At 43.9% G+C, this 15,202-nt stretch overlaps 1 protein-coding gene and 1 long non-coding RNA gene across 2 annotated transcripts in view; one reads left to right on the forward strand and one right to left on the reverse strand.

The window, feature by feature from the left end:
* The window catches only part of EEFSEC (eukaryotic elongation factor, selenocysteine-tRNA specific), a 263,572-nt gene extending 248,544 nt beyond the window's left edge, over positions 1-15,028 (forward strand). Inside the window, exons 15-17 of the mRNA XM_083603068.1 lie at positions 805-901; positions 13,745-14,036; positions 14,805-15,028. The gene's annotated coding sequence lies outside the window, so the exon portion shown is untranslated. The remainder of the gene's footprint in view (positions 1-804; positions 902-13,744; positions 14,037-14,804) is intronic.
* The window catches only part of LOC310757703, a 421,645-nt gene that overhangs the window by 329,783 nt on the left and 76,660 nt on the right, over positions 1-15,202 (reverse strand). The window lies entirely within an intron of this gene.

Below are 15,202 nucleotides of genomic sequence, written 5' to 3' on the forward strand. Positions count from 1 at the left end.
GAAAAAGCGACTTACCATCTGAAAGTGACCAGAGGACAAATGTGGTCCATGGCATAGTTTTATAATATGCACCCAATCAGGAGAGCATAGATGCATCTCCCACAGACACATAGCAGGTTATGGAGAGACCCACTTGGGTGACTGGAAAAATGTACCACCATCACTGCCTAACTCTTGTTACTCACTGTAATATGCCAATGGTTTTTACAAGCCTAGTTTTGGTTTTGTTATATGTAAACAGAGAACTGTTTGTCACAAGGCTTTAAAATAAAATAATAATAAAGTTACTCTATACCAGGCAAAAGTGACTTAAGTTTCTTCCAAGTGCTGTAATAAAAGCAAAATTTTGTGGCTGGGACATTTGGCTACGTTTCAATGCAAAATCTTCATGGTTGTTTTAAATCTTCTACGTTCTTCATGGATACTTCACTATGGAGGAAAATGTTGGGAATGTTACTAAGCCTTTTACTTCTGTCACAAATTGCTTTGTGATTTTTTCAGCAGTGTCTGGAAGGAGAATCCATATAATCACAAGGATGCAAGGTTAATATCACTTGTATCCTGCTGCCCCAAGGGTAGCAGAGTGATACTGTAAAATACAAAGCAGTACGCCACTGATACACAGTATTGATTTTGTTAATACATTACATTTGTTATCAGGCAAAGGACAAGTGGTTTCTTCTAAATAATTAATATTGTGATCTAAAGCACTGGATAAAAGAGGCAAAAAATCTCTTAGAACCTCCTCCTAATGCTTTCCTTTTTTTTTTTTTTTTTTTGCTTACTCATTTCTCCCCCCTTCAGTTCCAGTGAGGAATGGTTTAATGTTGAGGAGGAGGAGAGAAGGAAGAAGATTATTAAACAAGAAAAAATAACTGGCCAGGAGACCATCTGAGCAAAGGTAAGGAAGGCCATTGGGACAAATGTTTCACAGAAACTGGTGCAATTTAGGTATGGAACTGGGACTGACAAATCATAATTTCAAAAATGAAAGATGCTGTGGATTAGAACTTTGAGTAAGGTGTTCAGTTTTCAGAGTTCTTCGTGCTAGAAGACTGACACAGTTTGTGAACAAGAGATGTGTAAAAATCTATAGGAACAGGATAATGAAAGGCTTATGTCTCTACTTATGATTTAATAATTGTGTTATAATAATAATAATAATAATAATAATAATAATAATAATAATAATAATACCCCACCCATCTGGCTGAGTTTCCCCAGCCACTCTGGGCAGCTTACAACACATATAAAAGCATAGTAAAGCGTCAAACATTAAAACAGGGCTGCCTTCAGATATCTCCTAAGAGTTGTGTAGAATAAGAATAATAATTTTATTATGTCTTGGAAACATAGTCATTATCCTAGCAAATGGGTGCAGAGTAATGGCTAAGGGACCTCTTAACAATGTGTTAAGTAAGAAGCCACCTGGTTTGAATTGTGCCTCTGCTCTGCTCTCACTAGGTGGCCTTAGCATCTCATTCTCATTTGCAGTATTGATATTGGCTTACCTTACAGGGTTGTTGTACGACAAGTTTATGTATATAGTACACCTAGGACCCCTGCCTTTGGCTGCTTGAATTACAGTGGTACCTCAGGTTACATATTCTTCAGGTTACAGACTCCGCTAACCCAGAAATAGTGCTTCAGGTTAAGAACTTTGCTTCAGGATGAGAACAGAAATCATGCTTGCGCGGCAGCAGGAGGAGGCCCCATTAGCTAAAGTGGTTTTCCATAGGGAAGCGATGTGCATAAAAGTTATGCTTGCCTGTACAGTGGTACCTCGGGTTAAGTACTTAATTCGTTCCAGAGGTCCGTTCTTAACCTGAAACTGTTCTTAACCTGAAGCACCACTTTAGCTAATGGGGCTTCAGGTTAAGAACAGTTTCAGGTTAAGTACGGACCTCTGGAACAAATTAAGTACTTAACCCGAGGTACCACTGTATAGGCAAAGAGTACCCACCACCATTACCACCATGTTATGAAGGGCGTACCTGGAGGTTGGCCAGGCTGGCTCCTGCCAAGGGCACAAGCCCAGGAGGGCACAAAAATTGCATATCTCCACTCTGGCTCAGAGTGACTAGGAGCCCACCCACCCACTCATCCCCACACTCCCCGGGCTGCTCCTCTGCTGCTCTGGGTGGCCAACATCTCCTTTCCAAGGGTGCAAGGGATGGGGAAAGGGCAATGCAGCTCCTTGCCAAGGGCGCAAGAGATGAGGGTGCCAATACGTCTTCCAAGGGTGCAAGAGAGCCTAGTTATGTCTCTGGCCATTATAGCTAGAAACCCTTGGTAGCTCCATCCGCTGTGAATTTGTCTTATCCTCTTCATTTAAACCCATCCAAGTTGGTGGCCATCACTCCATCTTTAATCCTATAGTTTAACTATGTGTTGGGTGAACAAGTGCTTTCTGGATCTTCCAAGCTTGAGCTCCATTGGATGTCCCCAAGTTCTAGTATTATGAGAGACAGAGAAAACCTTCTTTTCCCTATCCACTTTCTCCATACTGTTAGCTTAAATAGAGGGGGAGATCCATAGTGTGAGGTTTAGCAATTTCATTAAGGGCCCACCTGCCATTGCCCCCTTTACCACTGCTGCCATCCTGTGCATGCTTACTAGGAAGTAGGTCTGATTGAATTCAGTGGGATTTACTTCTGGGGCGCAATGCATTCGCTGTCTCCCTCGCCTCTTCAGTTTCCTCCCATCCACATTCCCTCCTCTGACTTTGCAGCTGGACACACCAGGGAGGAGTCATTCTCAGCAGGCTGTGAGTAATGAGGTGCTGAGGGGAGCTCTCATCCCACATCCCAGGTTCCTCGGCATCGGCTCCACTTCTGACCGGACCTCTGAGTCTTTCAAAGTGGCATTGCTACCGGCAGCTCCAGCTCACTTTCCTTTTTTTTTTTATAAATATTTATTCGAATTTTCAATTTTATACAAACAAAAAAGAAAAAGAAAAAAAAATATTAAAAACAAATCAATTTCCATATCAATTTTCAATAACATGTTTCTTTGATTTCCTCATACCTCCCCTTCTTGTTTTCTAGTTCAAATTGTTTATCCAGCAAATCCTAATCTCTTAACATTCCATTTAACTAACACCTTATTTTCCAATCAACTTCTTAAATTTTATAACTTAAACAATATTTATCCCAGTTCTTTTTATCATAACAGCTAGAGACCACATAAATTCAATCCAGCATCTTTCAAAGTTCATTAATTTTGCAATGTTTCTGTAAATAGTCCTTAAATTTCTTCCAATCTTCTTCTGCCGACTCTTCTCCCTGGTCGCGGATTCTGCCGGTCATTTCTGCCAATCCCATACAGTCAATCAACTTCATCTGCCATTCTTCCAGAGTGGGTAGATCTTGCGTCTTCCAGTGCTTTAATATAAGTATTCTTGCTGCCGTTGTAGCATACATAAAAAAAGTTCTGTCCTTCTTTGGCACCAAATGGCCGACTCACTTTCCTCTGCCTACATTCTTTGCTATGAGGACACATGCTCTGCAGCCTCCAGAGCTAAAAGGGGCTGCCCGCAACCAATAACTTAATTGAAAACATCAAAGGAGACCAAAAAAGAAAGAAAGGAAGAATTGCACAAGATGATGGGACACTGCTGTCAAGCTAAGCTTTAACCTTGCTGTTGTTTGCCAAGGTTTCCTCCTACCATCGTTGAAAAAACAACAGTGGCGGACGTGGGAGGCTACATAAGTACCAGAAGTACAATCAGAGCAGCAGGGAGCACTTAGCATCTAGCAAACGTCAGTAGCCTCAGCATGTGTGTCTTTGACCTGTGCCTAAACAGGCTGCTAAAGGCCTTTGCTCAAGGGTGGCGCTTCTCCATGGATAGATCAAACCCCCTTGGCAGCAGAAACCCATAACATGTCCGCTCAGAATAGAAGTAAGGCCTGTCAAGTTCAATGAGGAAATCTGCAACCTGCAGAGACCCCTGCCTAACCACCCACAAGTCTCTCCCCCCCCCCACTCCCTGGCTTTTAATGAAATCTGTCTGATAAGGTACCCAAGAGTAAATACAGTTTACACCTCTTCTCCTCTCTGGGCTAAGTGCCCATCTCTGAAGTTTTCCTATTTTGGTGACCTGCCTTGTGCTGCTCCAGGCTCTCTCCCCATTGGTGGGCTTTCTCCCAATTTACTGCCCAACATTTTGGTCAGGTGATTTTTACTAGCTTTCACCTTCATCAGAACATCGTGAAGATTTGTGTATGCTCCAGGCATGTAAGTTGAACCTCATAACTTACATAAATAATAACTTAACTTGTGTTTGTGGCAATGAGCATAAACATACACACAAACAAACAAACAAACAAACAAACAAACAAACAGATACACACAGTTTCATTTTTGGGTGGGGAAAGGGGGGTATTTTTGCCTGCCCACATTGCCTCACCCAGCATTAGAACGAGGCCCCTGGAAGGCTGGGCAAGTTCTAAGCCTCAGGCTGAAATAGGTTCCCTATCCCTGGGTAGATGCAACCAATTAAAAATGAAGAAATGACATGAGTGTGTGCTGTATGGTGGGTCTCAGGTCTGAAAAAGACTGAAGTCTGTTGCTACTTTACATACAGAAGGTCTCAGTTTTGATCCCTGGCTTCTTTAGCTAAAAAGTGTAAAGGTAGCAGGTGAAGGGAAAGATATCCTCTGCCTGGGAGTTGCTGCCAGTCAGAGTAGAGTAGACCATACTGGCCTGCATCAGCAAATAGTCTTACCTGGTAAAAGACAACTTGCCTATGCAGCCCATGTCGGTTGTGTGAACTGGCCCAGAATCAGTTATCACTTCTTTTGCTACCCCCCTTTTTTTTTAAAAAAAGAAGAGGTTCTCTTTCTAAAGGGTTTAATTCACAGGGAGGAGACAAATATCATTCCTATCACAAATAATTAGAATGCTTTGCCATTCTATACACCCTTCCATCCAAATATCTTAAATAGGAATGTTTCGCATCTAGGAAGCATCCTCATCAGTAATAGTACCATTCAGAAAAGATGGGCACCTACTTCAGGAGAGCTGCAGGAGTGGGGGGGGGGAATCACTCCCTGCTGAGCTCTCTACCAGTCCATTTGTGGGTGCATCAAAACCTTGGGTTTTGTGAAAAGTTGTTAAATAAGCTCCTGGGCAAAAATAAAGGATCAAAGGGGATCTAATTAGCTGCAGTCTGCTTATGAATTGTGGATGTTCACCTAGCTTTATAAATTGACACATTTAACATTAAAACTCAAAGCAAAAAATGATGTAATTATTCCCCCCTCCTTTTTTCTGAGGCTTAGGTTTAATATCTTTATTGAAAATTGGGTGCTTCTATTGCATCTCAAGATGCTTTATTCTATGCAATCTGGAGCGAGTCATTTTTCATGTTGAATTGTAATATGGTTTAAATGATAAGGGCCTGATTCAGAAAGCTTTTTCCTCTGCTGGTAGTCTGACAAGAAAGCTCACAGCCCAGTAATAACCTGAAGATAATCTACAATTTGATTCTTTGTGCTCCTCTTCACTGTTTCGAGAGGGGTGGCGGGGTGGGAAGAAGGTGGGATTTAAGCTTGACACTGGGACATTATAAACCACAGGCTTTATTAATATTATCACTTCTTTTGCACTTACAGCATGACAGCGCTTTACAAACCTTTTTTATTTATTATTCCTCATTCAAAACAATCCTGTGAGGTAGATCGCTATTGTTCCCAAGCCTATGGCAAGGATAGGATTTGAACTCAGGTCTCCAAAATCCAAAACCCAGCACTCTATTCATTGGTGGGGAGGGTAGAATTGAAGCAGATATGTTTAATTTCTTGTAGCTATAGTTTTATTTAAAAAATAATTTCCATTTTGGAACTTCATTTTTGGAAGTTGAGGAAGCAAAATTGTTATGTAACACCGCCCACCAAGACGGAGTGGGACAGCTTGCAGTGTGAATGAAGAAAGACTGAAAGAATATAGCATCAGATACAGTAATAGCATTTAGCAGATAGATGGAGATGGGATATGGGTACTATGTACTGCTGACGTAGATTATCTGTGGTGTCTCCTCCTCAGTATGACTGGGTTGGGGGATTTTTTAAGAAGAAAGCAATGGATGACCTAATATATTTTAGCTAAAAGAAGGAAGAAGAGCATTGAGCAGACAATTGTTTCAGAGATTTCTCCCATGTTTTTGTTTGCTGGACTTGGTTGTGTGTTTCATTTGTTGCTCTCTGATCATTTGCCTGCACTGTGTCTAATGAATTTTCATGGATTAAATCTTTCCTGTTGGCTGAATTTGGCACCAGAGCCATGAGCAGTGCAAGGAATGAAAAAAGGAAACGTCACATTATTTTAATGCTGGTCAAGAGCAGTAGATGTTGATGATGATTTTACCCTGGAGAAGGAAATCCAATGGAATAAGAGATATTCTTACGCTTCCTTCCTTCCACAAATTTTAATCCCACTTTTCCATAAGTGGCAAAATTATAGAGCAAGTAATATAATTGTTACCTTTTTTACAGCAGGCTAGTTTCTACATACACTCATTCCTTTTTCCCTATCTGCCACCCAAGCAAGCAAGACGCATTATCAGATTTTAAGGAGACCTATCAGGCAAAAACCCTCAAGGAGGGTGTGAAGCAATGCCAATGAGGGGTGTGGACTGGAGAGGGGGGCTTGGCCTGGGGGGTAGTCTCAAAGGCCAGATAGAGTTGTCTGGAGGATTGCATCTGGCCCCTAGGTCTGAAGCACTCTGCCATTACTTAGAACCACCCAAGGTCACCCAGGGAATTTCCTGGGGATTTGAACCCGCACCTCCCTTATCTGTCTCCAGTTCTTTCTCCATTTATCCCAGACTGGATTTCCCACGTTTGCCCATGTTTGGCACTAAGCACAGAATCATGCAAAATTCATGGTTGTCCTTGGGAGATAAATAAAAGTTTTTACGTAAAGAAGGTCACTTATTATTATGGGCTTCTCGTGAATTGAACGTTTGCCCTCCTTGCTGTCAATTATTACCTTGGCTTTTCAAGGGTTCTGAAAAGTATGAGAACTTCTTAAGGCTATTCTGAAGTGATAATAATCAGGCAGAGGTCCAGAGAAGCAATTGAGTGATATTCCAGTAAGTAGCCAGATTTTTTCTCTCTCTAGAGAATACCCAGAGGTGCTGCTTAATGACCCGAGCTTAATGACTATGGGTATGATTCAACAATAAGCAGTTTTAGGTCCCATTGATTTCAGCAAGCCTACAGTTTGCATGAGCAAAGACCAAGGCTCACAAATGTTTGATGCAGCAACACACACGATTTATCAGAGAAACATTTTAAAGCCTCGGAGAGCATAGAATGTGCTGCAACAGAGATCCATGGGTTACATGGATTCCCCTATCACCCAGCATCCAGGATCTGAGAGCTATTCTGCACACCCATTTTTTGGACAATCGTTCCACTGAAACCTGAAGCAACGTGAAGGAGCATGAAGGTTGCACAGGAAATTTTATTTATGCATATATTTATACACTGCCAACTCATAGAAAACATCAAGTACTATAAAATGTAAAACAGCACAAAAACGTTACAAAATAATTGTGCAAACTGCTGGCAACTCAAGAACATTTTAAACATTTTGGCACAAAAAGGCCTTCAAGAAGTACCTCAAAGTCAAAGGCCAAATCTCTGCTGGAAGAATGTCCCACTGCATGAGACAAGCACCCTACATACCCAGCTTCTAGTTGAAGACAGCTGGGCCTCTGAAATTCAGGGGACAACTAACAGTGGTCCTCCGTATGATCTTGGTGACTGAGCAGTGATATAAGGGCTCAGGTGGTCGTCAAGGTATCCTAGACCAAACGTGCCCAGGGCTTTATATATTAACACAAGAACCTTGAACCTGTTCATATGAGTAGCCAGTGCAGATGTTTTAGCAGAGGTGTTAGGTGCTGTCAGCCATCTGCCCCATCTGCAGCCTTACATAGATAGAGCACATCGCAGTAACCCATTACCAATGAATGGACTATAGTGGGCAGGTTTTCTAGATACAGCTGTGGCTGGCACACCAGGCGAAGCTGGTAAAAGGCACTCCAAGCCACAGAGGTCTCTTGGACCTCTAACAACAAAGATGTGTCCAGGAGTAGCTCTAAACTACATACATGCTCTTTTAGAGGGAATTCAACCCTATCAGAACAGGCAATTGGTCTATATTCCAAGCACAGGAACCACTTTTGAGGATTTCCAGACCAATGAAGTTTCCTTCCTCATGGTGTGATGTCTGTTTATATAGCACTCTTTTTTCCTGTATGTCCACACCTGGGTCACCATGAGTGCAAGTGAGTGTAGTGATGTAATTTGTGAGGTCATTTTGCTCTGTTTTAGTGTGTGTGTATGTGTGTGTGTGTGTGTGTGTGTGTGTGTGTGAAGCCCATCCCGCTTTGCATGTTGCTTCCCTTTCATAATTTTGATGCTCTTTCATAAGCTTTTGCAACTATTTTCAAGAACTTTGACGTGTGTTTTGCAGTGCAAATTCCAGCCATGTAGCCCATAACACATTTTGGTTTATAAAATTTTACTACAAACATACAATATACGTGTATCTGAAAAGGGGATGGAAAGTGAAACTACTGCAGCAGGATTATTATGGGGGGGGGTAGTTTTACAAAAATATATATTTTGAAAATAATACTGCCCGGGACATTGCAATCCCATGGTTGCAGAGTCTCAGTCAATGTATGCTTACTTTTATGAGGGCACCAAATGCCGAATTAATGTGATATTTCATAAGCAATTTCAAAACATGGGAACCTTGTTCATGTGCCTAGGTGAGAGAGAGAGAAATAGATATTTTCCGGGGCTTGTTGCAGCAACACAGCAGACTTGTAATGGACTCATATTGTCCCTGTTGAGAGACATTGTGCTTGAAGTGGGGGCAGGAGAGGCAGGGAAGCCTGGCTGCGGCTGGGCTGCGAGGGCTGCCTTCAGGTAGGCATGACTGACTTGCCAATGTACATGTGTTACCAAAGGACAGCAGTTTTGCAGCCTGAAAAGGCAGCTCGTTGTTCCTTGGTCACTGAGCATGACCAGTCTTCAGGGTAACTCACTGGGGGTGGAGGAGCGGAGGTAAAGAATACGTTCTTGTCAGCAGAACTACAGGGTTACTATTTAATGAACCAGATAGGCAGGTAGAACGTTAAACAGCAGTTACACATCAAAAGTGAGCAACTTGTCCTTTGTTTTCTGCAGGACAGTGTGTGTGTGTGTGTGTGTGTGTAATTATTTACATTGCAGGGGATTTGAATCAGGTAGGTTGGTAGACAGACAGATAGATAGATATGCTTAGATTTCACTGTCAAGGCTACCACAATTGTTAGGATTCTTCCACAGCAAATAGCCATATGCTGAAACTCTGGAAATGTTTTTTTAGACTTGCTGGGTTTTATTTTAATGGGTTCCCCCCCCCCCGCCCCATGCTAAAGCTTTATTTTGCAGTGTTGTATTTTTAATGCACTTACGAGGCTGTTACTCAATTTTTTGAGTTACTGTGTGTGAAACACTTGAAATATTTGCCCTCTGTGTTGGCTCTGCAGTATTAAGAACTTACATTTCCCCCTTTTATATTGTTATTACATTTCTATCCCACCTTTCCTCCAAGGAACTCATGGTGGCCCACAATCCTCTCCTGCCCACCCCCCTTATCATCACAACCCCCCTGTGAGGTGGCTTAGGCTCAGGAAGGTTTTGGGGTGTTTCCTTACCCTTGCCATAACTGATACGCAATCCTTCTGCTTTTCTGGCGTTTTTACTCTGGTGTTTTTAATTGATGTACTGCTTGCTTGCAATCTATAATTTTCTTATCGCTTATGGCTTGTTTGTTAGCTTCCTTGAACTGTACTGTACAAGAAAAAGTGAGATATAAGGGCGAGATCCATTATGGGATTCCCTTCCTCACCTGTAGTCACCTGTCTGCTCTGGACAGTTCCCCAACATAAGAAGAACTCTGCTGGATCAGGTCGATGGGCCATTCAGTCCAGCATCCTGTTCTCATAGAGGCCAACTTGATGGCCATGGGACCAGAATGCAACAGCCCTCTCCCCATTTGTGGTTCCCAGCAACTGGCAATCAGAGGCTGCCTCTGAGAGCAGAGGTAGAATATAATCATTACTGCTAGTAGCCATCAATCTACTGACCCTCTTTCAATGCCTGACCCTCTTTCAAAGCCAACCCAAGTTGGTGTCTATCGCTACACCTTATACTTAGAATTTAGGGCAGAGGGGCTGCAAGGGAAAGGGGAAGATTATTTTTTTATTATTGTTACTTCATCTTCTTCATCAGCATTCCTTTCAAAGTTGTATGGTTGATGGAGGTGCCCTATATAATGCAGTATGCTTTGCATACTTAAAAATGCACTCTATAAATTCCCCAACACAGCAAAAGTTGGCTGTGATGAAGGCTGCAGCTCTTTGCACACAATCCGTATTTTTCCGTATATAAGACGACCAAAAATGAGGTTCAAAATTTAGGGTCGTCTTATACACCAGTAGTGCTGAGGGGAGACGGGTGAATGGTTTTTTGGCGCGAGCCCGAAACTGTAAGCAGCGATTGGCTGCTTGATTGTTGGGGGGTGGGAATGCCGAAAATCACTCACCCGCCAGAACGAAGCGCGAGCCCAAGATTGAAAGCAGCAATTGTAAGCGACGTGAGCGGTTGTGTGCTGTGTTCTGGTGGGTGAGCGATTTTCGGCATCCCCCCAAATAATCCTCCCCCAAAGCTTAATCCCCCCATTTTCTAAAGTTTGAGGCCCCAAAAATAGGGGGCGTTCTAGACAGAAGACTACGATTTGTGGAAGTAAGCCCCTTTGAATACAGTGGGGCTTACTTTTGAGTAAATGTGCACAGGACTGGGCTCTGTGTGAACAGCTCAAGCCATTGGTGTCAACGAGCTCTGCAGCTGAAACCTACGTATTTGTAATTGGGAGTAAGCAAGTATCACAGAATTCAGCTGAACCCATTCCCAAGAAAAGGTGCCCAGGAAAGGGTCTTGTGTCACAGATAACTTTTCCTGGACTGGGGCTAAAGGCTGAAATCCTGTGTGTCCCTCATGAGGTGCATGTTTCATTGAACTCAGTGAGTGGCATTCGGCTAGATTTTACTCGGACTAAGTTGGACTCATTAATTACAGTGGTCTACTCTGAATAAAACATCATTTAATACTAACCAGTGGGATTTACTTACAATTAAACACATCATTTATTTATTTCATGGCATTTATATCCTACCTTTCCTCTGCCATGCAACCATTTACATCAAAGTGGTTCCTATGTGGTCACTCATCCAGGCACTGACCTGAGCTGGACCTAGTTAGCTTCAGCAAAGCGGTGGCTTTCATCTGTCAGGATGGGGCTACAAGGCTGCTTGTTTTACTGTCTCATCTTGCTGTTAAACAGTGAAGCCTATCCTTCCCAGATACCCAGTTCCTATACCAGGCAGTAACCCCCCTGCAAAATTCTGCATACATGGAATTGCAGAATATAAATACTCCAGCCACTTTGCCCCTCTCTCTCCTGCTGTTCTCTGCCCTTGCCCAGTGGCTCTGCTCCTCACTTTTCTATGACAAGCACCCAGCACTATCTCTTCCTCCTTCCAGCGTGTCTCCCTTTGCATTGACATAGTTCTCTTCTGTAGTTCTCCTTGCTGACTGTTTGTGTCATCACCGTTTCATAATGTAGAAAGAACAAGAATCTCCGTGTTGCTTTTAGAGTGCATCTGAGCCATGGGCATCCAGTCCTGTTCATCATGCAGGCTTTCAGATTGCATGCACATTGGAAGTTTGACAGCACTGCGGTCGGTTTTTATTTAAGAACATTTTAACTTAATTTTTTATTTGCAAATTTAACAAAGAGGGGAAGGAAAAATAAAAGAATTATAAATAGGAAATAAGAAATGATAGAAAATAATAATACCAGTGACAGCAGCTCACGTTAATGATACAACAACCATCAGTGCATCTGTGTTCTGTTAAACATATACCGTATTTTTCACCCTATAGGACGCACTTTTTCCCCTCCAAAAATGAAGGGGAAATGTGTGTGCGTCCTATGGGGCGAATGCAGGCTTTCGCTGAAGCCTGGAGAGTGAGAGGGGTTGGTGTGCACCGACCCCTCTCACTCTCCAGGCTTCAGGAGAGCCGCAGCGCCAGCCCCACAAGGTCGGGGGACAGCGGGGAGGCGGAACGCCGCCATTCCGCTGTCTCCCGATGTGGTTTGGAGGCTGACGGCGCATCTTCCCGCTGTCCCCGGACCTGGTCTGCAGGCGGGCAGCAGGGAGAAGAGCGCTTCTCCCCGCCCCCTGCCCCGCAAGCTCCGGGGACAGTGGGGAGGCGCAGCGCATCTTCCCGCTGTCCCCGGACCTGGTCTGCAGGCGGGCAGCAGGGAGAAGAGCGCTTCTCCCTGCCCCCTGCCCGCAAGCTCCGGGGACAGCTGGGAGGCACAGCGCGTCTTCCCGCTGTCCCTGGACCTGTTCTGCAGGCGGGCGGCGGGGAGAAGAGCGCTTCTCCCCGCTGCCTGCCCCGCAATCTCTGAGGACAGCTGGGAGGCACAGTGCGTCTCCCCGCTGCCGGCCCCACAAGCACCTGGGGGGGAAATAATTTTTTCCCCCTTTATTTCCCCCCCAAAAAACTTGGTGCGTCCTATGGGCCAGTGCGTCCTATGGGGCGAAAAATACGGTAAGTTAATGTAAGCCCTCCAAATGTACAAATAGTTATCCCTACAAAACTGATGTCCATAAGAAATGTGTTCAAATGTAGCCAGGGTGATGGTGTCCTCAGACCATTACTTGATAGACATAGTGAGGGTAGCCTGCGTTTTAGCAATCCAAAAGCATGAATCTAAAAAACAACAGCTGGCAGTGGCAGCTGGCAACATTGTACAAGAGACCTGTACAGAAAGACAGCCAAAGAGTAGCAAAAGAAGTCCAAGTAGAATCAAAGGTGTGAGAATAGGTGGAGGAAGGAGATACAAGGGGATCAGAGGTGAAAAAACAAAGTATTGCAAACTTGATATCGATTCTGAGGTGTGATGGAAGCCAGCCTAGGGACTTGGGGGGAAATAGCACTTGGGTTTGTATCCAACTAAGGTCTACTCAAAGAAGACCCACTATAATGAATGAACCTAAGTTAGTTCTGTGTGTGACCTTTCATGGATCTAGTCAAAGTAAGGCCAACATTGGGTATAACCCATGGTCACTTGAAGATTGACTTGCCCTGCCCTCCCTATCCTGGTGTCCAGAGGCTTAAACCTCCCATAATCCCTCACCACTGGCCATGCTGATTGGGCTGGTGGGAGTTGGGAGTCCAGAAACATCTTATTTGCCATAAGAACGTGAGATGAGCCTGCTGGATCAGGCCAAAGGCCCATCCAGTCCAGCATCCTGTTTTCACAGCGCCAGTGGTATTAAAGCATTACCTGCAATGCATATCTATTCCATTGCTGATGAACCCACAGCATCCTGAATACATTGTTCCATGGCAGAGGCATAGGAACCTTTGTTCACAGTTTTCTCAGATGTGATGAGAGGGAAGGGATTTAGCTGTCCCACATGCCATCAGGGAATGTTGATTTTTCCAGCCCCCAGGCAAAGGACTTTAGGAAGCCTTCTTGGATGCCTCTACCTGGCAATCTTTACAATGAGGGGTGGTGACATATTTTGCCAGAGGTTCAGAGTGACAAATGCCAGTCCGGGACTCTCAGATTCTGATAAGCAGTGTGTGTGTGTGTGTGTTTATAGCTACACAACAAAGCAATCAAGAGCAGACACGGAAGCAGGAACAGCAGCAACAAAGGGAAAAGGCTGAGAAATGTCACGTGGGAAAGAAAGAACAAATGTACCCCAAAGAGAAGCAGAAGAAGCAGCTGAAGCCAAGGCCAAATTACCAGCAGTCAAGCTGAAGGCATCAGAAGCCAGTACAGGGCCAAAGACGGAAACAGCAAAAGAGGCAAGGTCTGACGCAATAGCCAGAGCCGCAGAGAAGGTGGCAAGATCACAAATTGCATTGGTTTTGCAATCGGCAAAAGCAGAGGTAGAGCTTAGACCTTTATATATTATTGCTGTTCTAACTGTTGTGCCGTCAATGTACAAAGTGCTTTTCAGATTAACAGCAAGCAGGTTCTGCCCTTGAGAAGTTTATAATCTTAATTTCAGCAGTGGGAGTCACAAAGCAGTTACATGTACTGAGGCTGTTTTGGCTGAGGAGTGAGCAAAAGGCTCAAAGGAGAAGGTGGATTTTGAGGAGGCGTTCTTGGTGGGGGGTTGGATTAATTATGGCGAGAGGACGGAAAGAAAGAGAAACCAAAGGACTCTTGAATGGCTGGGGAAGGACTGTAGCTCAGTGGCAGAACATCTGCCGAGCATGCAGAAGGTCCCAGGTTCAATCCCCAGCATATTCAGGTAGGGCTGGGAATGTCCCTGTTTGAAACCCTGGAGAACAGCTGCCACTCAGATTAAGGTAAAGGTAAAGGACCCCTGGACTGTTAAGTCCAGTGCTCATCTCACTTCAGGCCGAGGGAGCTGGCATTTGTCCACAGACAGCTGTCCAGGTCATGTGGCCAGCATGACGTAGGCACTGCTGAGCTGGGTGGTATTAGTCAGGTAGCTCCTTACCCTAACCCTATCTTGGCTTGGACCGTGATGTCAGTGCAATATGAGCACGTACTTCAAAGCCAAACTCATTCTCCAGCATCACTGTTTTGCCTAACAAGAGTAGACCGGAGAATCCCTTAGATTCCCCCAGAGCAAAGTTCTGATATTTGCATTGACAATTCTGATAAATCTGTTGCTGACTTTTTAGCTGAGGCACAGAAGAAGAAATCCAAGCTTGAGACAAAAGGATACTCTTCTGAACAACTTGGAGGAAAATGGAATAAATGAGACTGAAATGCAATGAAGGCAGAATGTGATCAGTAGATCCATGGTATGTAGTGGGAACAAGTGGACCTTCTTTGAGTAATAGCAAATCACAGCCATTAATGGTGTGTCTTCCTTGGGAAACATCAATAAACATTGATCAATAAAGATGCACAGAATTCTGAATTTTATTGTCTAAGCGTTTGGAAGGCTGGTTCCATAGTACCTTTTTCAATGCAGGGAGAACATCAGAAGGATAATGGGGCAGATGAAACCAGCTTTTGTGATGGCAGCATGTTCCTGGATTCAGCTGGTGCACCGCAACTTTGGACTTCTGTGTTC

This window comes from Podarcis filfolensis (assembly GCF_964270895.1).
Source record: "Podarcis filfolensis genome assembly, chromosome: 2".
Taxonomy (NCBI): domain Eukaryota; kingdom Metazoa; phylum Chordata; class Lepidosauria; order Squamata; family Lacertidae; genus Podarcis; species Podarcis filfolensis.